The following is a 23,779-nucleotide window of genomic DNA, read 5'->3' as shown; positions in this document are numbered from 1 at the left end:
GGCCTATAGTTTCTTTGTAGTGTCTTTACCTCGTTTTGGAATGAGGATAATGTTTGCCTCTCATAAAAGAAACTTGGAAGTCTTCCCTCCTCTTGAAATTTTTGAAATAGCTTGAGAAAGATAGCTTTTAGTTCTTCTTTGAATGTTTGGTAAAATTCACCTGTAAAGCCATCCAATCCAGGACTTTTGTTAGCTGAGAGTTTTTTGAAAACTGTTTCAATTTCATTCATTGTAATTGGTCTGTTTAGGTTTTCTGATTCTTCCAGATTGAGTTTTGGAAGACTGTATGTTTCCAGGAATTTTTCCATTTCACCTAGGTTGTCCAATTTTTTGGATATAGATTGAAGATCTGATAGACTGGGGTAGTTCTCTTTGTGACCAACCCCAACCCTTCTCTCAACTCCCAATTTTGACCAATACTATAGGCAGCAGGAAAATGGAGCAAGGCTCTGGTCAGTTATTAAACTATTATGCTAACAAAAATTAGGGGATATTTTATCACTTTATATTCATTTTGAAATATCCCTTAATTTTTTTAAGCAGTATAATTTGAAAACTTTTAAAAATATTAACTTATGACCCTGGCCAGTTGGCTCAGTGGTAGAGCATCAGCCTGGCATGTGGATGTCCCAGATTCAATTCCCAGTCAGACACAAAGGCAAAGCGCCCATTTTCTTCTCCACCTCACCCTCTCATCTTTCTCTTTCTCTCTCTTTCTTTTTCGTCCCTCCCACAGCCATGGTTCGATTGGCTCAAGTGAATTGTCCCCTGGAGTGTAGCCCCCCCCCCCCCACTGAGGATGGCTCTTTGCCCTCTTCCTCAGGTGCTAAAAATAGCTCAGTTGCTGATATACAGCGCAACGCCCCAGATGGGCAGAGCATTTTCCCATAGGGGGCTTACCCCGTGGGTCATGGGGAGTCTATCTCTCTGCCTACCCTGCTCTCAATTTAAAAAAAAAAACACAACTCATAAATCTAACATTGCTGAGTACAGATGGAAATAGTTTGGGGGACAAAACCAGGTGTAGGGAAGGCCTAGTAAAGGGCATGATGGGGGATAATGGGGCTGGCCAGGCTGTGCATCTGGAGACAATGCTTCCTGGTTTGTATTACAGAGACCACCCCGAAAGGGGCCTGGTGGATAAATACAATACAAAGGGAACAGAACACTGGAAAAGAACACCTAAGTGAAATAAGAGAGAGAAAGAACATCAGGTTCACTCTACAACGCAGACACTTCCCCATCAGGAAGCATGCCCACATTCTGCCTCATTCTGTCACAGGGCTCACCACGTTCACCGTCCCCACTTTACCCCACTGTCCCCCTACATTCTATCATTTCTTTTCTTCTTTTTTCTCCCCTTACCCCCTTTCCCTCTGGTAACTGCTATACTGTTGTCTGTGTCTATAAGTTGTTTCTCTTTTTGTTTTGCTTAATCCCTTCACCTTATTTAACCCAGAAAATTATTTCCACTTCCTTTAAAAATCTTTTTTAAAGGGTATACTACAATGTGATTTCTACTATATCTTGAGCCAAACAGATTTATAAGAATCTAATAAAGTATTAAGTTTATAATTTCAAGGGGCTCTGCTTGGCAGCAAAGTCTAACCAACGAGCATTAAGAACAAGTTAAATTAGCAGACTGTAGTAAGTCACCTACCACTTGGTGTCCAATCACAAACTGAGCATCTCAGTGTTTGTGGGTCTTAAGTTTGGGCTCCTAACTTGGGGACTAAGCCAGAGAGAGCTCACATACGTAACTAGATAGCGACTTATACACTCACCCATTCTGAGCAGTACCTTCGGGAGATCCTCTACCTATTATAGGTGTGGTAAATTTACTAAAAATATTTGCAAGTCTTTCTGAAAATGCCTTTAAAGATCAGATTACCAATTTAAAGAGTAGTAGTCCCATTACCTCTGTCTCACTTGGTCAGTGACCTAAAAGAGATAGTCCAGTTCTATCAGCCATTCTATGTCCCCAAATATGGCTCCAAACAACAATCTCTTATGAACAAAAACTAAACTCACCCTTGAAAGGAAAAGTAGCATGCTATGGCTGAGGGTACTCCATGTGCTATCAGAATCCCTTCAGAGAACAAACAGACCACCCGCTAGAAAAATAAACTCTTTAAGAATTGGAAGCAGGGCCCAGACTTGTGACTAGGAGGGTGTCCTAAAATCAGTGAGCACTGGCAGCGTCCCTAAAATTCAAGGATTGTTTTAAAGGACATGAAAGTGTGCATAGCATGTACAAATTTAGTCAGTCTGTTGTTACAACAGCAATGACACTGTTTTATAATCACTGTGAGATAAAGTCCTCTAGGGAATACCTTTATTAGGGGGGCCAATGAGACCCTGACTTTCAGAAGCAGTGTAGTTCAGGTGTAAAATTGGAGCAACCTTATAGAAATCATTATGGCAACATATCTCAAGAACCATAACGATGTCCATACCATGTAACTCTGCAACCTCTTCTGGAGGAATCTGTGTTAAGGAAAGGATTTAGCAGAAGAAAAGAGTCATTTTCCTTCCTATGTTCCTCAATCAGATGAGACAGTCACTGAGTCTGGAGGCTGCTTTGTGGCTGCAGCTCAAAGCAGCTGCAGGCAGCAGGCTTTGCCGGGACGTAGTACTCAGACACCCATGTAGGAGGCATGCACACCCAAGCTCAGCACTGAAATAATTAGGGATGTGGGAGTGTGCCCATGCACTCCCATTGACCTGCACAGTGAAGATGCAAAGCCAGCCCATTCCAAGTGTCTGCACATGTGTGTAAATATAACACACCAACATGAAAGCTCTCCAGTGAGACACTGCCACACTATCACTTGAATACATCAGTTAGGTTCTCAAATCACGTAGCTCATTCTGTTAACCGGGGATAAGGGCAGCCTCTAGACCTGTGGTGAAGATCAAATTAGACAATGCATGTGAGACGTCAAGTGCTCAATAAATATTATTATTGTCACACTAATACTTTAGGAATGTTCCTCCACACCATCCATCATTGGAAGAAAATTTGCTGTCGCTGGTATTTATAATTTTATGTATGGAGAAACACAATGCAAGCAAGGAGAATGTCAATTTTTTTCCAATTTTTTTTTTTTTATATAACCCATTTTTGTTAAATATGTAGTCAAAAACTCCAGGGACTACTTTGCCATAATGCCCTTGAGAATCAAAAAGTCAAACTCTTTTATATAGAGAGTTTTAAAAGTCACTGTCAGTTTCTTGATACTGAAGTTATTATGTATAAACACCTATGTGCCAAATCCACAACCTAATTGAGTCACTATACTATTAATAATCACAGATCCCAGAACACTGTTTACATGAGAGTTGTTGTTTTTTAGCTATAAAATGAATATATATTTTCGCATTATGACAATTTAAGTAATTAAGTTAAATTTACAGAAACAATGATTAGGCTTTCTATTCAATTTTTAAAAATTCTTTTTAGAGTTTTCTTTTAGAGAACAAATTTTGTTTTATCCACTTTGGGGATGTCTTGTCATCACTGTGCTGCTAGGAATAATTCTGTTAGGCAGCAAAACTAAATGACTTTTCCGTAATGCCCGTGTAGACTTCCTGTGGTGGGAGGTCTAAGTCTCAACAGCTTTTCAAAAAGACAGCACCCAGCCCCCACCGTGGCCCTGCCCTCCTGAGCCAGGATACAGAGTAATCTATGCTCCTTTATGCTATGAGCACACCAGGCCTAATAACAACCATAACTTCAAAGTAATGAAGTTATGCATATCTGTAACCACGGCGATGTGATGTGATGTCACTGGTTACTTCCCTGATGCCTGCCACAGGTGTGCTGCCTATGTTTACAATGGGAGGAAATACTAAATTTCAGGTAGAGGCTAATGAAATAAAAATGTAATTTTGGGGGCCACACCAAGTTAATGGACCCCTCTGAAATCCATCCATTCATAGCAGGGCCCCTGGGTTAAGGACTCTGAGTTTAGGGAATCACTCAGAACTTTAGGTCACATTAGGTCACGAACCCAGGCCATCAGATTGAATAAATTTCTAGGGTCCAGAGTTGGGGCAGAGGGCTGAAGAGGGCACCTTTTACAGCAGGGAGGCTTGTCTGTTGCTGCGAATAACAGGACCACCTGTTGAGGCGAGGGAGTAGCCCAGACCTGGACCTCCTTCCCCTGGTCTGATGCTATGCTGGTTACTTGCTGTTTCCTTGGGCAAGTCTCCTCTATCTTGAGAGCTGGCAGAGAGCTAGAGAGAGGGATCACTGTGCTCAACCCCATTCTCACAGGAAACCTATGCTCCAGACCTGCTACAAAGAAACCCCAGACCAGCCCATCCAGAGATGCTGCCCTCAAACTGTTTTCCAGCAAAGTGGGAGTCTTCGTTTTCATGCAAAGCCATCAAAACTCACATAACAAATTAGTCAAAACAAAAATTAAAAAAAAAAAAAAGATTAAAAAAATTATCAGACCTCTGAAGGTCAAAATAGAAATCATAAATTACAGATGTAAAGAAAACTGTTCAAAAAAGGCACTGCAGATGTTTGTGTTCAGTCAGTTTTAATAAACAAAATGCACTGATACAAATTATATTCATGTAATGAACCAATGCGCTGACTCATCTGTGTAGTTCAGGGGAGGTGGAACAGGACGCAGTCTCCCCACATGGCTCACCTGCCCCCACCTGCAAAGCACACCATTGTTGGGGAGAGGTACAAACAGTAAAGTGAAATAGGCTACTGGCCTTCACTCTGACCCTTTCTGTACCCCAAGAGAAAGGTCAGTAACTCTTATCCCTCTGCAGAAAGACTCTCTGGAACCTTCAACCTGCATCCTGTTCAACCACTGGAGAAAAAGGGGCTCTCCTGAGCACCTCCCCAAACCAGCTTCTGAGCTAACTCCCACCTGGCCCAGAATGCCACTCACAGGCACACCTGGAGTTGGGTCATAGTGCCTGGGCAGGTCTTGAGTGCCAGCAAAGTGCACTCAGGCCAGCAGAATGGCCCTGTGTCTAGCAGGCAGTACCCTATCCTGGGATAACACCATGCAGGACAGGCTCCCCTAGGCTCAGCTTCCTCTAGCTGGAGACGGCACCCAGGCCACTGCCTTCCTACTTGCACCAGGGATCTGCCTAGGAGCCAAACAGCCACATCAAAGCAGGTGGCATCGGGCACACATGGAAATCATAAGAACTTGCTGGTGGTTTTTATTTGCCCAAACTTGAAGAGTCCACAGGACACTCTGTAACACACTCACTTGCTTTCTTTCACACTAACACGTGTGACAAAATCATTTTCAGGCCCTGGCCGGTTGGCTCAGCGGTAGAGCGTCGGCCTAGCGTGCGGAGGACCTGGGTTCGATTCCCGGCCAGGGCACACAGGAGAAGCGCCCATTTGCTTCTCCACCCCTCCGCCGCGCTTTCCTCTCTGTCTCTCTCTTCCCCTCCCGCAGCCAAGGCTCCATTGGAGCAAACATGGCCCGGGCGCTGGGGATGGCTCGGTGGCCGCTGCCTCAGGCGCTAGAGTGGCTCTGGTCGCAACATGGCGACGCCCAGGATGGGCAGAGCATCGCCCCCTGGTGGGCAGAGCGTCGCCCCATGGTGGGCGTGCCGGGTGGATCCCGGTCGGGCGCATGCGGGAGTCTGTCTGACTGTCTCTCCCTGTTTCCAGCTTCAGAAAAATGAAAAAAAAAAAAAAAAAAAAAAAAAAATCATTTTCAGACAAGCCTGGCATCTGGCCCAGGCTGGCCTTTACACAGCAGGTTTCACAGCTGTAACCTCATGGTTTCCCCCTTGGCTAGAACTCTGAGGGTGTTGCATAAAGGAAGCGGTTACCCAGAAAGCAAAGAATGACCTTGGGTTTACACAAAGTAAGCCACTCAGACAAGTGGGGGTTAGAAGTGTGGGCAGGCTGGTCAACACAGAGGCCTTCTGCAGGGGAGACCAGAGATGAGGTATGACTGGCAGGGAGGAGGTGTGGACAGCAAGTGGGGCTAGATGGGCCCCCAGCTTCCCTCCTCAGGAGCAGTGCCAGGGCCATGCTGCAGAGCCTTTGCTGACCACTGAAAATCTCCTGCCTATATGGGGAGCAGCTAAATCTCCCATGTGGTCCAAATGCAGTTCTCTCTTATCCATGGTTCCACCTCCCACGGTTTCAGTTACATGCATTCAGCTGTGGACCAAAAACATAAAATAGAAAATTCCGAAAATAAACAATTCATGAGTTTAAAAGTGCAACCTGTTCTGAATAGCACAATGAAATCTCACGCCCTCCCACTCCATCCCACCCAGAACATGAATCATGTTTCTGTTCAGCAACTCCACGCTGCAGATGCTGTCAGTCACTGGGAGCCGTCTGAGCTATCAGATTCACTGTCACTGTCTCACAGTGCTTGTGTTTAAGTGACCCTTATTTAACTTAATATTGGTCCCAAGTGCTAGAACAGTGATGCTGCCAATTCAGACATGCCAAAAAGAAGCCGTAAAGGCTTCCTTGATGGGAACAGGTGAGTACAATACAGTGAGATATTTTGATACGGAAACCACATTCACATAACTTTTTATTATAGTATATTGTTAAAATTGGTTTATTTTATGATTAGTAATTGTTAATCTCTTACTGTGTCTAATTTACAAATTAAACTTTATCATAGGTATGTTTAATATGAAAAAACATAGTATGTACAGGGTTCAGTACTATCTGTGGTTTCGGGCATCCACTGGGGGTTTTGAAGTATCCTCTGTTGATAAGGGGGCACGACTGTAACTAATGTATACTATATTCATCCCCCTTGAGGAATCAAAGCATAACTCCTTGCTCTTTAAGTGACTTCCTTCCAAAGACTGCAATAGAGACAAAGGGAAAACCAGCTAGCTTTACAGTGGAGAATCCTTGCAAACACTGCTTCAGCCAGGTGGTCAAGGTTGTCAACAGTGATAACCATGCTGACAGCATGTACTCTTGACATGATGCAAGGAAATGACACTTTATCTCTGTGGTCTTTCTCCCCAAACCGATAACCCCAGTATAATCCAGAGGAAAATACCAGACAAATCCCAACCGAGGGACATCGCATACAATAGCTGACTGGCATTCCTCCACAGTGTAAAGGTCCTAGAGACAAGGAAGGTCTGAGAAACTGCAGAGCCAAGAGAAGCCAAAGGAGACAGGACGACTGAATGTAATGTGTCCTGGATTGGGGTCCCAGGGCAGAGACAGGACACTAGACAGAAATTTTTAAAAATCAAATAAAGTACGGACTTTAGTTAACAATACTAAATTATAACCAATGTACCATTGTAATGTAAATGCTAATAATAAGGAAAACTGAATACGGGGTATATGGGAACTATTAATACTAATTTTGAAATTGTTCTGTAAATCTAAAACTATTCTAAAATTACAGATTTAAAATATATATATATATCCTATTTATACATAAATACATATATGCAAAACATAATAGGAATGACTTTCAACATTTACATACTGTACTTTGGAAATGTAAGTAGAAAATATATTCAACAAAAGGAGCTACACACTTATTGACTAGCTTAACACAACATGATAAGGTTACTGCAATGGTTGCAACAGTACAATTTTTGCTGTTCTTCAGAGAACATATATGTGTACTTTAGCACGTAATATGATAAAAAATACTGCATGAGTTTGTAAACAAAAAGATCTTATTCTCCTGAATGAGACCCAACACAAACTTATTTAACCCACATTAAATTCCCTCCTACCAAGGTCCCCAATAGCCAGGAATCAATGAATTCCAATCAATCTTTAACAACACATCACAAAACATATTAAATGCTCATTATTCTCAAATTAATTTAAACACTAAGCATTAATTACAGTTCATCACAAAAACTAGTTTAAATGAATCCACATCAAATGGTAAAGAAAATGGAAACTGATTGATTTAATGGTAAATGGACAACAAACAGCTAATTATGACCCTAACTGTTTGAACGCCAGCATTAGGTCACTGCCACATACTAAACAGAGCTAAAACAAAATCAGTCACCTGCAGAAAACAGTTTTGTACCAACTCACTGGCCAAATGGCACAATGATGTGGGTGCTAGATTAAGCAGAAATCAACAATATGAAACAATTGCACTTAAAATATACAAAAAAGAACATCTATAATGAATTAAGACAAAGTTTAAGTTTCAAAGGAAACCCTTCAAACTAGACAATTAGTATAAAAAACAAACCTGTAAAATTCCTGGGTAGGATTGATTTACAATATTCATTAAATCCAGGCAAAGTAATCATTTGACAAAATAAGCCTCTTTTAGATTAAAACGTAAAGGCCTAACACATTGATGTCATTATCAATTTAAAAAGGACTAAGGAAGCACGGGTGTGCTCCCTGCTGTATTGCTCCATTAAGAGTACTGACAGGAGTTTTACTAGTTTTTAAAACCTACAGGACTTAAGCAATTAACAACATGTAAATCAAGTTTACACTGTTTTAAAATTATGGACTGGTTCAATGTTTTTCAACTGCTGGTCTGTGATTGGTGCTGGTCCTCCAGAAATTTCGTGCCCGTCCGCAAAGAGTCAAGCACCTGAAGTTGTATGAAGATCACAGTCTATAATCATGAGTGGGGGGCACATTTGCCCTCAGCTGGTGTCCCACTGTCTCCAGGGTACATGGACACTGAAGAGCTTCCACAGATCTTGAAGAAAATGTTATCCTCCTTTGGAAAATCTGAAATAAATTCTACCTGGCCTTGGGGACTGTCCAAGAGTTTTCCCTTGTGTCTCCCAGGACCTCACACCGATCAGCAGTCACTCTGTGCACTTGTTAACTGAGATGACACTTGATTGTGAGCCTGTACAATGTTTCCACATTGGTCTATAAGCTCCCTGAGGGTAGGACTTTGGTGCGTTTCTGTAGTACCTGGCAGGGTTGCTCTCACATAGCTGGCACCCCAAGGTATTAAGTGTGACAATTTAGTTATAGCAAAACTGAGACAGCAGTCTGACTTATAGGTCAGATAGGAGGAACACAACAGTGCAATTTTTTCCACATCTCCACACACAGGCTTGTTTGGCCCTCTAACTAGATTCACAAAAAGTTAAGAGCAACATCGATTTACTGATGAAGTCATGTCATGCCACTCTGCTTCAAAGAAACTCCTCTAACAAAGAACTGTGCAGTTCAAGTTTTTACATGCAGAATAGCGAAGCAATGAAGGTCTTTTAAAACACTGGAACTAAGCACTGTTGATGTTCATGACTATAATGCCTTAATTTTGGATTGTATATTTTATTAATAAAAATAATTTCTGCCCCTTTTAAAAACAAAACAAAACTAAGCCCTTGTTTCACAGAAGACAAAACGGAGGTCAAGAGAGGACAAAATGTGCTGTGCAACTTGAGCCAAATGAGCAGCAGGTGAAAAGGAGAATCTACCTCTCTAGCCCTCGCGTGATGCAAGATGTTGGAAGTTCCAATTTAGAGTAGCTTTTAATGAAGCTCAGAATGGGCGTGTTTTAATCTATCTCCTTATTCTAATTAAAAATCAGGAAGTTACTGCAGTGAAAGGCAAATATTTTATTTTAAGGAAGGAGATTTTAATAACAAGTTCAAGGCCCTAATGAGGTCCAGTGTCTGCAGCTCTTGATCTGGGCGTCTCACACATACCCCAGGCCTGGTGTACCACTGAGCTCATGGGCCTGAGGCTGCTCCTCAGCCAGGCACCAACAAGACCCCCCTAGGGTCAGTCAGTGTGCCCTGTGACCTACCCTGTTCTCATCTACACAATGGCGAACTAACAACACTTGCTTCTATAGAAAAAATGCTGTAAGATATGGACAGATATGACAATTAGTTGTACGCACTGTTTTACAACATAAAACTTCAGAATTTTAAGTCTGTCCAAAGAGTTACCATTAATTTTTTAAAGATCTTTCTCGGCCCTGGCCAGTTGGCTCAGCGGTAGAGTGTCGGCCCAGCATGTGGAAGTCCTGGGTTCAATTTTTGGCCAGGGCACAAAGGAGAAGTGCCCATCTGCTTCTCCATCCTCCCCTCTTCTATCTACCTCTCTCTTCTCCTCCCACAGCCAAGGCTCCATTAGAGCAAAGTTGGCCCAGGCACTGAGGATGGCTCCATGGCCTCTGCTTCAGGCGCTAGAATGGCTCTGGTTGCAATGGAGCAATGGCCCTGATGGGCAGAGCATCACCCCCTAGTGGGCTTGGTGGGTGGATCCTGGTTCAGTGCATGCAGGAGTCTGTCTGTCTCCCTGCTTCTCATTTCAGAAAAATTAAAAAAAAAAAAAAAAGATCTTTCTTAGTCTCCTTGTGGATGGCAGGATTGAGAAAAAGAAGAGTGATGTACTTTTAACTATCTCCAGCAAGATTAGTTCAAAAATTACAAAGTGTTGGTTTTGTGTTTATCCTAGTAACAGAATAGGAAGAGAAGAGATAAGAAGCAACCAAGTAAAAAGGAAGGGCATTACAACAGGAAACGATTTACACAAAGATCAAGATAAAGCCAAGGAAATGTCTAATTGACAACCCTCCGAATGTTGAGGCTTCTCCCACTGGGTAAGTAAGAGCCAGCTTGTAAGAAAAGAAGTGTAGACATCAACGTCCTATTCCAGGTGGGCTAACCAGCAACTGTGCCACTGAGCTAGACACTGGGAGTCAGACTCAGCCAAACTGTCATTTTCCTTTCCCTGTTCCCTGGAGAAGGTCTAATTTGTGGTATTTTTGTTCTCTCTCTTCCAAAGTGTTTATTTTTTAGAACTATACAAAGAAGGAAACACATTTGAAAGCTAACACAGATGTGACCAGCTCAAAGATAATCAGGCTGAACCTAGACCCATGAGCTTTAGTAATAACAAAAAATTTTTTCTAAAGACAAGCACCACTTGTAAGGTTTCTGTGTTAAATAAACAGATGTCTTTGATTAGACTGAACTTTGAAGATCAATTAGTTATTAAAAGCAATTTACAAAAGACCCCCATTACTTCCTTGTAAGTGAACATTCTAAGAGAAATTAATTTTTATCACAGTTCAGCCAGGGATCAACAGAGTCCTTACAAATCAACATTTCATATTTATATCATCCAAATGTGAAGTGGAAAACAAAGAGCAAGGTGTGCCATAATCTATAGGTAACCATATCACCAAAAAGCCATGGTTATGTCCGTTATAAAGAGTCTCCTTTATGCATTTAAATGCAGAGATGTTAATTGAAGTGTTTAGCTCTCTCTCTCTTTCTTTTATTAAGTGAGAGGCAGGGAGGCAGAGAGACTCCTACATGCACCCCAACTGGGACCCACTGGCAAGCTCACTAGGGGGCGATGCCGATACTCTGCCCATCTGGGGCTGCTGCTCCGCTGCTCAGCAAAGGATATTTCAGCACCTGAGGTAAGGCCATGGAGCCACCCTCAGCGCCCAGAGCCAACTTGCTCAAACCATTTGAACCATGGCTGCGGGAGGAGAAGAGAGGGAGAGAGTGAGAGAGAGAAGAGGTGGAAAAGCAGATGGTCTTTTCTCCTGTGTGCCCTGACCAGGAATCAAACCCAGGACTTCTCCGTGCTGGGCTGCTCTACCGCGGAGCCAACTGGCCAGGTCTATTTAGTAATGTTAAGAGGTATTATTCTTCATGTTTATAAAACTGGGTGGGGGGACCATCTCCAAAGGGGAAACAGTAAGAAAGAATACATTTGCCATTAACTTCAATGTTTAAGCTAAGTAGAGCAGCATTCAGTTATATCAAGGCTGCTGGCACAGTGATTTGGGATCAGGTTGTTCTCTGTGGTGGGGCAGCCCTGTGTATTGCAGGGTGTTTAGCAGCATCCCTGGCCTATCCCCAACTAGATGCCAGGAGTACTTCCCAGTCAGGACAATCAGAAACTATCTCCAGACATTGCCCCGTGTCCTTATGGGCAAAATTGCCCCCAGTTGAGAACCACTAATCAATATATAAAAGTGAAGTTTCAAGTTTCAATTAAGTTTTTTTTTAATGCTAGCATTTAAAAAGGTACTTCTGTATTTGTGGAAAGTGAACTAATTTTAGTCCTTAATCCAAACATAACAGCTAGTAAGATCCAAAAACAAATGGGAATTTTGCAAGTATTAATGAGCAGTATGTTGAAAACATATTTTCTTCCTTCAACATGTAACACTCTGCAACCTGAGACTTGAAGGAAAAGAGAATCGACTTTTCTTTTCTGGAAGGCAGGCTCAGCTTTCCTGACCAGGGTTGAGTACAGTAGGTGCATGGCACAGTCAAGTTTAAGTAGCAAAGTATTAAATACATTTAGCCACACATCAAAATGAGAATCCCAACAGCAGTGTCTGTTATCCCTGCTCCCCATTTTGTAGAGAATAATGGCATGTTTCTTTACAGCTGTCATTGGGTCCTATCTACTGAACCATATAAAACAGAACAATTAAAAAAACTACGAGAAGGAAATTAAGCAAGATAGATGGCTTAATAGGGAAAGGAGAACTTCTAAACTCAAGCTAGGTCTGTCTAAAGAAGGCAGTAACTAAAACATGTGGAGGGAAACCACGGGAGTGCAGGTAATGAAGACAGATGGGAAACAGATGACTTTAAGACAAAGGGTGGGGCATAGGGGGACATTAAGTGAGTCACAGACAAATGTGAAACCCAGAAGGGAGACCCAAAAGAAAAATCTGTTTTCATATGTCTCACCAGATTCTGCTCTTAAATATGTTTCTTAAAAAAAAAGTTTGATGAAAATTCATTATTCACTTACATCAAATTTCCTGAAACTGTCTCTAAAATAACCAACTCCCTGTTATTTCTTGCTCTCTTAAAAATACTTAAGCAGCTACAGGTTCTATGTCAGGTGTCAGTGTCCCCACGCTGGCATCCATCACTCAGAGCAATGAGAGAGCTGTTTACCACCCATCCAGACCTCCCTCAACACACAGACTCGGCAACAGGGATACAGCTTTTAAAGTGATTGTCCTTGAAATGAACACAGCTGGCAAGAGGGAAAGAGAGAGACAGCTTCTCCTCTATAGCCGCCTTGCAAGTGACATAATTCAAATATTTGTTGACTTGCAGACATCTTTTAATACTCAGCCAAAATTCAGAAGATATTAAACTGGAGCACATCCTTTAAGGAAAATTGATGTAGACACTGATGGGCTTTGTCCTATAAGATGGCTATGGGCTGGCCCTGGCCAGTTGGCTCAGCGGTAGAGCGTCGGCCTAGCGTGCGGAGGACCCGGGTTCGATTCCCAGCCAGGGCACACAGGAGAAGCGCCCATTTGCTTCTCCACCCCTCCGCCGCGCTTTCCTCACTGTCTCTCTCTTCCCCTCCCGCAGCCAAGGCTCCATTGGAGCAAAGATGGCCCGGGCGCTGGGGATGGCTCTGTGGCCTCTGCCCCAGGCCCTAGAGTGGCTCTGGTCGCAACATGGCGACCCCCAGGATGGGCAGAGCATCGCCCCCTGGTGGGCAGAGCATCGCCCCTGGTGGGCGTGCCGGGTGTATCCCGGTCGGGCGCATGCGGGAGTCTGTCTGACTGTCTCTCCCCGTTTCCAGCTTCAGAAAAATGAAAAAAAAAAAAAAAAAAAAAAAAGATGGCTATGGGCAACTTCTAACACTTCTCACTAGCTGACCGCCTCAACATTGCTGGGGAAGTTATTAAACTTATTTTAAGTAAATAAATCCTTGCTGCTCCTCCTCCTGGAACATGCTACATAGACAGCGCTGGCCACACTAGAGCAGCCTGACTGCAAATCTAGGCTTGCAAACTGAAAGAAGCTGCCCAAGTAGTAGCCCATCTGAAAGCCAGTGTCCCTGAGTCTTGGAACATACAGCAGCCTCTGCCAACAGAGGCTCCAGACTCCTGGTTGTTCCTCAGGTCCACCTGCTCTGGGGCAAGGCTGCCCAACGCTCAGATGGTAACAGCAATCTTCCAAAAATCCAGGCTAAGACCTGACCTGGCCCCTCTCATGACCTGAGAAGCACAGGTCAAAGCCATGGGGGAGATGCTTCCATGCCTGCACAGATGTTGTAAGAGCACAAAGGAAACGCATTTGGTGTGTTGCGCCTGGGGTTCTCTGCAAGCACCTACCTACTCACATTTGTGTCACTAACGGGAAACTCATTAAGAAATATAGCTGCAGGCCCTGGCCGGTTGGCTCAGCGGTAGAGCGTCGGCCTAGCGTGCGGAGGACCCGGGTTCGATTCCCGGCCAGGGCACATAGGAGAAGCGCCCATTTGCTTCTCCACCCCTCCGCCGCGCTTTCCTCTCTGTCTCTCTCTTCCCCTCCCGCAGCCAAGGCTCCATTGGAGCAAAGATGGCCCGGGCACTGGGGATGGCTCTGTGGCCTCTGCCTCAGGCGCTAGAGTGGCTCTGGTCGCAACATGGCGACGCCCAGGATGGGCAGAGCATCGCCCCATGGTGGGCGTGCCGGGTGTATCCCGGTCGGGCGCATGCGGGAGTCTGTCTGACTGTCTCTCCCTGTTTCCAGCTTCAGAAAAATGAAAAAAAAAAAAAAGAAAAAAAAGAAATATAGCTGCAGCTAAAAATGGCCTCCCAAAGGGTCTCCAACCGTCAGTCACTCCTGCTTGCCCAGTCCCCGTGGTGGTCAAGATAGGGTGGGGATCCATCACAGGGCTCTTTATGAAGGGGCACAATCACACAGACCTGTGCGATAATGCCTGAACAGCAGGCTTGCTGCATATTATTAAATTAAATGCTGTTACTACAAAACAGAAAACCTCCCCCTCATCATCATGCAAACCCCTATACAGCAGTTCTCAACGGCTGGGGCCCATCGCACAGAAGTCACCTGAGAACTCATCAGAAAGGCACATTCCCACACCTCTGCAACACACGTGGGTGGGCCCAGCCACCTGAGGTTTAAGTGGCTCTTCAGGGATGCCAATACCCATCTCAGAGCTGGCGCATTCATCTCTGTGAGGACCACCAGCTTATGGTAGAGAGTAAGGAGGCCCTGGGAGAGACAAGCAGCAAGGCCACTGGTGCTCAGTGATGCTCCTCTGTGACCCTCCAGAGTGACTCCTCCAGGACCACTGATTCAGCTCTTAATTACTTATTATGTCCTTCTAAAGTTCAGGGTGTGTCCCCTACCACTGGGCTGAGAGGAGGGGCTCCAGTTCCGATCAATGACTTTTTATCAACATTTCTCAAATCTTGTACCATAATAAAAGATATGGTTCTGTTTATATCTTTTCAGACATTATCTTAATGAAGAGATAGTGGCACAGCTTAGTGATAAGATGAAATTCAGTACTCAGGCGGTCTGAGTTTGAATTAAGATCTACTACATAACCTTACTAGTTATGTGATCTTAGGCAAAATAACCTGCTATGTCTCTACTATATCGATCTATAAAAACAGAAAGTAACCACACTAATTTTTTTAGAGGATTCAATGAGTTATTATTTTGTATACAGTGCTTAGAATGGTAATTAAAATGTGTGCTTATGGGTGTGTGGTAATTAAAATGTGTGCTTATGGGTGTGTGTTTAGTGTGTGATCACTAAAGAAAATATGATTTTATCTTTTGTACTTAAAAATTAAGTATACTTAACATATATCAGAAAGGTGCTGAATACCAATGCCCAAAGGAGTTATTTTACTAAAGACTTATTTCTAGGAGTAATTTAACCCCAAGAATTCAAAACCCATTTTAAAATATTTGTAAAATGTACAAGGAATTTTCATTATATGTAACCAAATCCGATTTTAGTATTCTAAAGTTATGAGTACATGAAATATTATTTTTACAACTATATAGATTATAGCTTTTCCACTAAAGAATAAAAATAGTGGGGAATCACCATTATTCTAAGTTGTTTCCTCTATGCCTTTTCAGCTATCCCAACTTTAGAAAATACAGACTAAATTAAGAAATTTAAATCACATAAATGTGCAGACCAGCGATTGCCAGTGCAGCGACCCCTGAGGCCGTGTGGCACCTGACCCTGCATGTGGAAGGGCAGGGAGCGGGTGTGCCAAGCATGGGGACGTGTGCCATTTCAAAGACTTCACACAAGAAAAACAATGTGAAGTGTCTCATCTCATTAGTAGTGTTTCATATAGGTTACATGTAGAAATAATTATATTTCAGATACTGGGTAAAATAAAACATTATGAAAATTAATTCCACTTGTTTCTTTTTACATTTTTAATGTGGCTACTGGGACACTTAAAGTCATATCTGTGGCCCCCATTTGTGACTCTCATTCTCTTTTAGCAGGACAGCCCTGCTCTCAACAAACCAGCACTTCAAGGGCATTTGCTGGCAGACACTCCACACTGAGAAACACATAGCGCTTACTGCACTCCACCTCTCTCCTCCCACAAGGGCCACGCACAGTTTCCAGATGCAAAGCTGTAGATGCGTCATGGTGCCATTTGTAAGGAAGTCTTTCAAAAATACCCTGATTATAAACTTTGGCATTTTGTTATCACAATTAGCAAACTGCTGTTTAGCGTGAAGCCACAGGTAACTGTAGTGACTCAGGGAACACTAAGGACTTGGGACACTGATTCAAAGTCAATGGAGAGCCACCAATGTGGATTGCAGCCAGACTTGAATATGAGGGTGCGGTGAGCAGAATAAACTGGCAAGAGTGGTTAGAAAGGTATTCTGACAGTCCAGGTGAGGGGAAAATAAAATGTAAAACAGGGCTGAGATGTAAGAGACCTTTAGGAGGTAAAATCAATACCATTTATACTTGGGGGAGTGAGCAAGAATTCAAGGATGACCAAGTTGAGTCAATGATGGGACAGTAGCTGAGAAGACAGGCAAGTCAGGAGACAGTGCATACAGCTTGTGACATTCAGACTGTTGGGTGGAAATGATCAGTAGAAAGTTATATAATTCATATGGACTGAGTGAGTGACTGAATGAATGAATCATGAATAAATATACAAGATTTGGAGCTGGAGAGCTGCCAGTCACACAGACATCCCCAACCTTAAGTAATCATCATGACCAACTCAAACTGGCCCAGCTTGGACACGTTTACGTACTGCTCCAGGTGGACATCAGTGAGCACTGTCAGGGACACTGCCTCACATGGCAAAGATGCAGTCAAAGCAACAGCAGGAAGGCCCAGCCTTCATGGCCTTTCTGCCTAGGGTTGCGACCAACCTCACCCTCTCCCTTAGCTCTCTCCCTCCATCTAGGGCCAGGATGCACTTTCACTTCCACACAAAGTCCAACACTTTCTATTGATCCAATATTTTATTATGACCCTTATCTAAAAAAATTGTCTGTAGTTGAACCCCCTACCCTGAGGGGCAGCATCCATAAATGAACAAGTCAACGCTGTCTCCTCTCCATCATTCTACTAGAAAACTGACCAGTGTCCGGAAGCCCCATGCCAGGGCTTCTTCCTATTTCAAGGTTCTCCAATTAGCAGTAAGCTGCTGTTCCCTCTTCACTCCTGATTGCCCTGTCACGATTCTGGCAAGTGTCCTCAAATACACAGACTCAGATCTGGGTGAAGGAAGTAACAGGACTTGCTAAAAACAATCAGCTTTGTTTTTGAACACAAACTTAAACACTGTTATGAACTGGACTGCCCCCTCCCAATATTCACATTTTGAAGCCCTAAACTCTGATGTGGCTGTATTTGGAGATAAGGCCTTTAAGGGGGTAATTAAGGTTAAATGCGGTTATAAAGGTGGGACTCTAATCCAATAAGACTGGTGACCTTCATAAGAAGAGAAAGAAACACCAGGGAAAAAAGCACCTGTGAGGACACTCCAAGAAGGTGGCCATGTACAAGTTTGGAAGAGACTTACCAAGAACTGAATCTGCCAGCACCCTGATCCTGGACTTCCCAGCCTCCAGACTATGAGAAACAAGTGCCTGTTTCATCCCCAGTCTGTGGTGTTCTGTGATGGCAACCCAAGCACATCAATAGGCACACTACACAGAAACAAGTACTCTTCAACTTGCTGGCCCCTAATAGTGAAGCAAGGATAAAAGTTCACTGAAACTGCTCCTGTCTGCTCCCTGAAAACAGCTCATCTTCAAAGAGTCAACTCACATGTAGAATCAGCCCCTGCCAACATTTGCTCACATGTGCAACATGGCACTGCTCCAGGCTCACGATACTCCATGCCATCAGAGCATGCCTGTGGGTCAGGACCCTCAGAAAAACAACTCTACCTAGCACCATTTGGTGTTCTTTAGCTGCTGCCTGCTCAATGAGGGGCCAGGGTGTAGAAGAAAAGGACTTACACCCAAGTTCAAGATTTCTCTAGCCCTGGCAGGTTGGCTCAGTGATAGAGTGTCAGCCCAGCATGTGGATGTCCTGGGTTCAATTCCCAGTCAGGGTACACAGGAGAAGCACCCATCTGCTTCTCCACCCCTCTCTCTCTCACTTCACTCTCTCTTCCCTTCCTGCAGCCTTGGCTTAATTGGAGCGAGTTGGCCCTGGGTGCTGAGGATGGCTCCGTGGCCTCTGCCTCAGGCACTAAAAAGAGCTCAATCACTGAACAATGGAACAACACCCCAGATGGGCAGAGCATCATCCCCTAGGGGCTTGTTGGGTAAATCCTGGTCAGGGTGCATGCGGGAGTCTGTCTCTCTGCCTCCCTTGCTCTCACTGAATTAAAAAAAAAAAAATTGTCATCCTTATTACTCTCCTTGAGTTCCAGTCTTTTCACACCAAAATAAGGCCTCAAGCCCATATTACCATGTTATTTCAAATATTAAACATGATGGCATATGTGAAAAGCAATTTGTAAACTATAAATTACCATATAAGCATTAGTCTTTTTAATTTTTATCAATGGCATTTTAGATTTTAATTAACAACTGACCAACAAAACCAGTCCATTTTCCAAAACTGCCTCAAAAGAGGAAATTGCAATATTTAAATTCTGAGTGCACTTGAAGCTTATTTTTAAAAAGAAAAATAAATAAAAATACAAATGGTAGGAAGAAGTAAGGTGGCACCAAATAACTAATGTAAAAGGCAAGGATAACAATATTCTGACCAGAGCTTTCTAGTTCAGGTTGGTATAGACAGACCATCTACTGGAAAGTAAAGTATTTAGCAGTCCCACCAGCTGATTATATAGTTGCTTTGGTTTGTTGTTTTGCTTTTGTTTTTGTTTTTGTTTTTATTTTTAAGTTTAGCTTAAGGACTATAAGTACTTCATTTGACAGAGAACTTACCAAATAGAGAAGCTACCAGAGCAAATTCTCCCACTGTCTGGACATCCCGGGGGAAAAAGAATTTCACCATTGCAAAGAGGTTGTGAGCAGAGGTATAAGGATTCTGGAGACCACTTAGTACTCCTTCTCAGTGGGAACCTATAGCCCTAATAATTCAACAAGCTCAGAAATTTAATATTGATGGCCCTGGCCAGTTGCTCAGTGGATAGAGCGTCAGCCTGGCATATGGACCTCCCAGATTGGATTCCCTGTCAAGGCACACAGAGAAGCGACCATCTGCTTCTCTCCCCCTTCCACCTCCTCTTCCCCTCCCCAGTTTATTGAAGCATCAGCCTCAGGCACTAAGGATAGCTGGCCTGATTTGAGCATCGGCCCAAGATAGGGGTTGCCGGGTAGATCCTGGTCGGGGTGCATGTGGAAGTCTGTTTCTCTATTTTCCCACTGCTCATTTAAAAAATAAAATAATTTAATATTCATTAATTCAATCAGTATTTGTTGGGCATCCACATGTATAAGATACAAACACAAAGAGACCTTAGAGCAGACTGTGAGAAAGGCTTACGTGTTTGAATGTGTGTGTATGGGGGGGTAATAAATATACAAATTTTGGGATCTGTTCAATATGAAATGCAGGAAAAGAAAAACCAGTTTTTTAAATTGTATTACTGAAGTGGCCTAAAGAATTAAGAAACTATTTTTACTTTAGCTGCATATTTTCGATAACCAGCTGAAAGGCTGTCATGGCCTCCTTCTAAATTTCCTTAACTCAAGCATCCAACAACATGCTACATGATATAGTTTTTAGGTTAGGCCCTTTGAAAACATGCCTTAAAGGGTTTCCATTAGCCATGGACAGTTGGCTCAGCAGTAGAGCATTAGCCTGGTGTGTGGATGTCCTGACTTCAATTCCTGGTCAGCGCACACAAGAGAAGTGCCCATCTGCTTCTCCACTCCTCCCCCTCTCTCTTCTCGCTCTCTCCCCTCCTGCGGATATGGCTCGATTTGCTCTAGAGAGTTGGCCTCAGGCTCTGAAGATGGCCCTGCTCTGAGGATGGCTTTGTGGCCTCCACCTCAGGTGCTAAAATAATGGCTCCATTGCAGAGCGATGGAGCAATGGCCCCAGATGGGCAGAGCATCGCCCCCTAGTGGGTTTGCCAGGTTGATGCCTGTTGGGGCACATGCAAGAGTCTGTCTCTCTGCCTCCCCTACTCTCACTAAAGATAAAAAAATAAAAAATAGAAAAAGGAAAGAGAAACAATTTCAAAGTCCCATTTGCAATCCTCCAGATGGGAAAACTAATTTCCTAAGCCTCTGGGGTGAGTTCTGGGGAGTTTCCACTTCATTTGTGAAAAAAAGTTAACTTACTAGTTTTCCCAAACATCACTCACTGCCCTGCCAGAAAACAATCTACAACTTTTCAGCCAGTCAGCCTCATTTTTTAAGGGAACCATGTCCACAGCCCTGTCCCCCAGTTAGTCGGGGCAGCTAAGAGCATGTGGGCCCAGAGAGCAACACAGCCTTATCTCACCAGGGCAAATTAACCTAATGCAAGTGAGCAAGTAAAGGACTCAGGCCATTCCAGGTACTCAGGTAGTCTTCAGGGTATTTTAAAATGTTATCCATTTTGCACACATGCAAGGGAAGTTTCTGGTGTATTTAACATGGATATTAACACATTTCTCAAACACTGTATGCATAAGATCTATTTGTTGGAAAATTCGAATAATCCCCCCAATGGAAATAAGAGGTTGGTAATGTGGCAGGGTCCAAGAGATCAGGATGAAGATAATTTAAATATGTAAAGCACATAATAAAGCAGAACTCAAAGACTGAAAACTGAGCATAGCTACTTGTAAAGTACCCTAACCCAGCCCCACCTACTTAACAAGGGACAGTTTCTTCACAAGTGGGCACGGGAGTGACGCAGTAGGCAGTTCTCCCAAAGGCAATCTGCCACCCAATTTCATCCTTTGTTCCATGATCGGTCCTGGTGAGTGTTTATGGGGCAACTGGGAAGCTCAGAGCCCAGGTGGGGTCTGGAGGAACTTATCACTGCTTTTTTTTTTTTAATTGATTTGGGGGGTAAGAAGAGAGACACACAGACTCATCGATCTGTTCCTGTATATTTCCCAAACAGGGATCCAATCAGCAACATCTGCACATCAGGACGATGCTCTAACCAGCAGAACCAGCTCACTGCTTAAAGTTCTCAATTTCAGTCTCATGTAGGTGCAGCCAGAAGACCACTGAGATCCTACCACGTTCTCTGGTCAAAGCTACATCTAACCAACCTCAAGGAGAAAATATTAAGGTAGGATCTTCCCTTGTAGTCACTGCTTCACAAGCATGGTTAGCACCTGTTTCCAGGAAATTCCTTTTCCAAAACCTAAAAACTGCAACTCCAGCCCAATCTTCATGGTAAGTCCATTTCTACTCCACATGTCTAGCGGCTGCCATTCTCTTTATATAAATGCACAGGTGCTTGAATCCCGTTACTAACTTACCAGTTTATGAACAATGGGTAAGTGAATTAAGGGAGTGCTCAGGAGCAAATCTTAGACCTGTTGTGATAAATTAAAGTAGCACAGATTAACTTCATTTTCAGTCATTTTAAGGAAAAGGACTATTGCTAATGAAATCAAATGCCGTGCTATGAAAGGCACTCCAAATTACTCTCATTCCTACCAATATCCCTTCGGAGAAACCAGAGAACAGAGAGAAGCCAGGGCTGGGCCTGGGCCAGGAAGGGCCTCGCCTACCTGTGCCACCTAGAGAAGCCACGCCCACGGGCCTCCATCCTTCAGTTTCCTTTTGGGTCAATAGAAGGAATGGGCCTGCTCAAGGGTTTAGGGTCCTTGGCCCTAGCACTGGGGCCTGCTCACCCCATCATGCAGACAGATGCAAACTTGGCAGATTCAGCCTTACACCTGTTGGCAAAATAAACAAAGCCAAAAAGAGGAAACTGCCAACTGAACTGTCTTTAAGAGACAGGCGCAGACTCCACACACGTTGCCGCTTTGTCCCTCAAGCTGTTACGCTAGTTAAAATTCATCAGCCAGTGACCGGCAGCATCCCTCGTAGACTTTTCAATGCGATCATCTACAAATTAAAGTGTTTTGCAAATTAAATCCCTCCACAAAATGACGCTCTAACCGCACTTATGCGGGAGTTACAGTCAATGTCTTAAAAGTCACACACCAATTTCTCCCAGAACCACTCAGTGGTTAAATAATCCTGAATAAACAGAGAGGACAATGAGTAATGAGAAACTTTGTTTCAGGTGGCTGTATGAGTCCTGTAAATGTGGGACAGGGTGCAGAGCCTGAGTCCCAGCACAAAGCGCACTCGCCCAGGAGAAGACCTCCTTTATGCGAGGTGACAACAGCTTTGTGCGAGATCGTAAATAGTTCCAATAAAAACAGTAAGTTCCGCGGGCCGGCCGCACTCGGCCTCCCGCATCCCTGCGCCGGGACCGGCGATTCGCAGCTATTCTTCCCGGAGACTCGCACCCCGGCGACCCTGGCTACTGCACGTCCCATACAGGCCCCCGGTTTCGGGCCCGCCGCCAGCCCGCAGGCCCGGCGCTCTCTGGTCCCGGACACCCGCCGCCCAGGACCCTGCCCCCGCCCGCGGCCTTGGCGGCGCCCCTCGCCCCGGTACCGGTCTCCGGAGCTGAGCGCCGGTCCCGCAGGGCGAAGGTGCGGAGTCGGGAGGTGCCGGTAGCCCGCGGCCACGGGGCCAGGCCGCGGCGGGCAGAGGGCACCGGTGGGGAGCGGAGAGGACCGGTCCCCTGACCCCTTTCCGGGTGCGTTCCGCCCCACGAGCCCGCCGCACTCCAACTCCACCGAGCGGCCCAAGTTTGCGGCCCCCACTCCGAGCCCGCCGGCCGGGCTTACCTCGCCGCCCGCCGCCCGCCGAGGCCGGAGGGCAGCGGCGCGGGTCCCGGGGCGGCGGCCGCGCCCGCCCAGGCGCCGCTCTTTGTCTGCGCCGCTCCCTCTTCCCGCCGCTCCGCTTGGCGGACGCTGCCCGCCCGGCCGGACCTTGCCGGCCTGGGCGCCGCGAGCTCCCTGCCGCCGAGCCTCCCGCCCCCCGCTCAGCCGCGCGCCTCCGGCCTGACTATCCTCTCCGCTGCGGCGGCGGCGGCGGCGGCTGCGGCGGAGGCGGCGGCGGCGGCGGCGACCCCTCCCCCGGCGCGGCGCCCGCCCTCCGTGCTCCTCCCCCACCTCCCACCGCTCCTCCCCGCCACGCGGTGACACCGCCTAGGGGCCGGCCCAGCTCCGGAGGCGCGTGGGGCCCGGACCCACCTGGGGGCGGTGGGCTGCTCTGGAGCCCACGCGCGGTCGTTCTGGGAACCACACCGGGACAGGACCGTGCTGGGGGACACTCGGTTCGCAGGGCGCGCGGCTATCCAGCCTCCAGAGAGCCAAGCGGGCCCGGGCCGAGGGGAGGAGAGGGTCCCTATTCCTAAAACGACTTGCAGGGGGAGTGGGGGCAGGAGTAGGGTTGAGGGACGAGAGGAGATAAAGGCCACAACTTCCAGCCTCCGGTGGGTGATCTTCCCATCCTCTTTTTGTTTGTTTTATTATTTTTAAATCACGATGCTCTAGTTGGCGAG

General features: G+C 45.1%; 1 protein-coding gene across 3 annotated transcripts in view; it reads right to left on the bottom strand.

Annotated features, from left to right (window-relative positions):
- Positions 1–23,346, bottom strand: part of NCK2 (NCK adaptor protein 2) — a 171,162-nt gene extending 147,816 nt beyond the window's left edge. For all 3 annotated transcript variants that reach the window (XM_066377523.1, XM_066377522.1, XM_066377524.1), the window contains exon 1: positions 23,061–23,346. The gene's annotated coding sequence lies outside the window, so the exon portion shown is untranslated. The remainder of the gene's footprint in view (positions 1–23,060) is intronic.
- Positions 23,347–23,779: the final 433 nt, after the last annotated feature.

This window comes from Saccopteryx leptura, chromosome 3, assembly GCF_036850995.1.
Source record: "Saccopteryx leptura isolate mSacLep1 chromosome 3, mSacLep1_pri_phased_curated, whole genome shotgun sequence".
NCBI classification, from domain to species: Eukaryota; Metazoa; Chordata; class Mammalia; order Chiroptera; family Emballonuridae; genus Saccopteryx; species Saccopteryx leptura.
The sequence above is the reverse complement of the archived record's forward strand: the minus strand, read 5'-3'. Positions and strand labels throughout refer to the sequence as shown.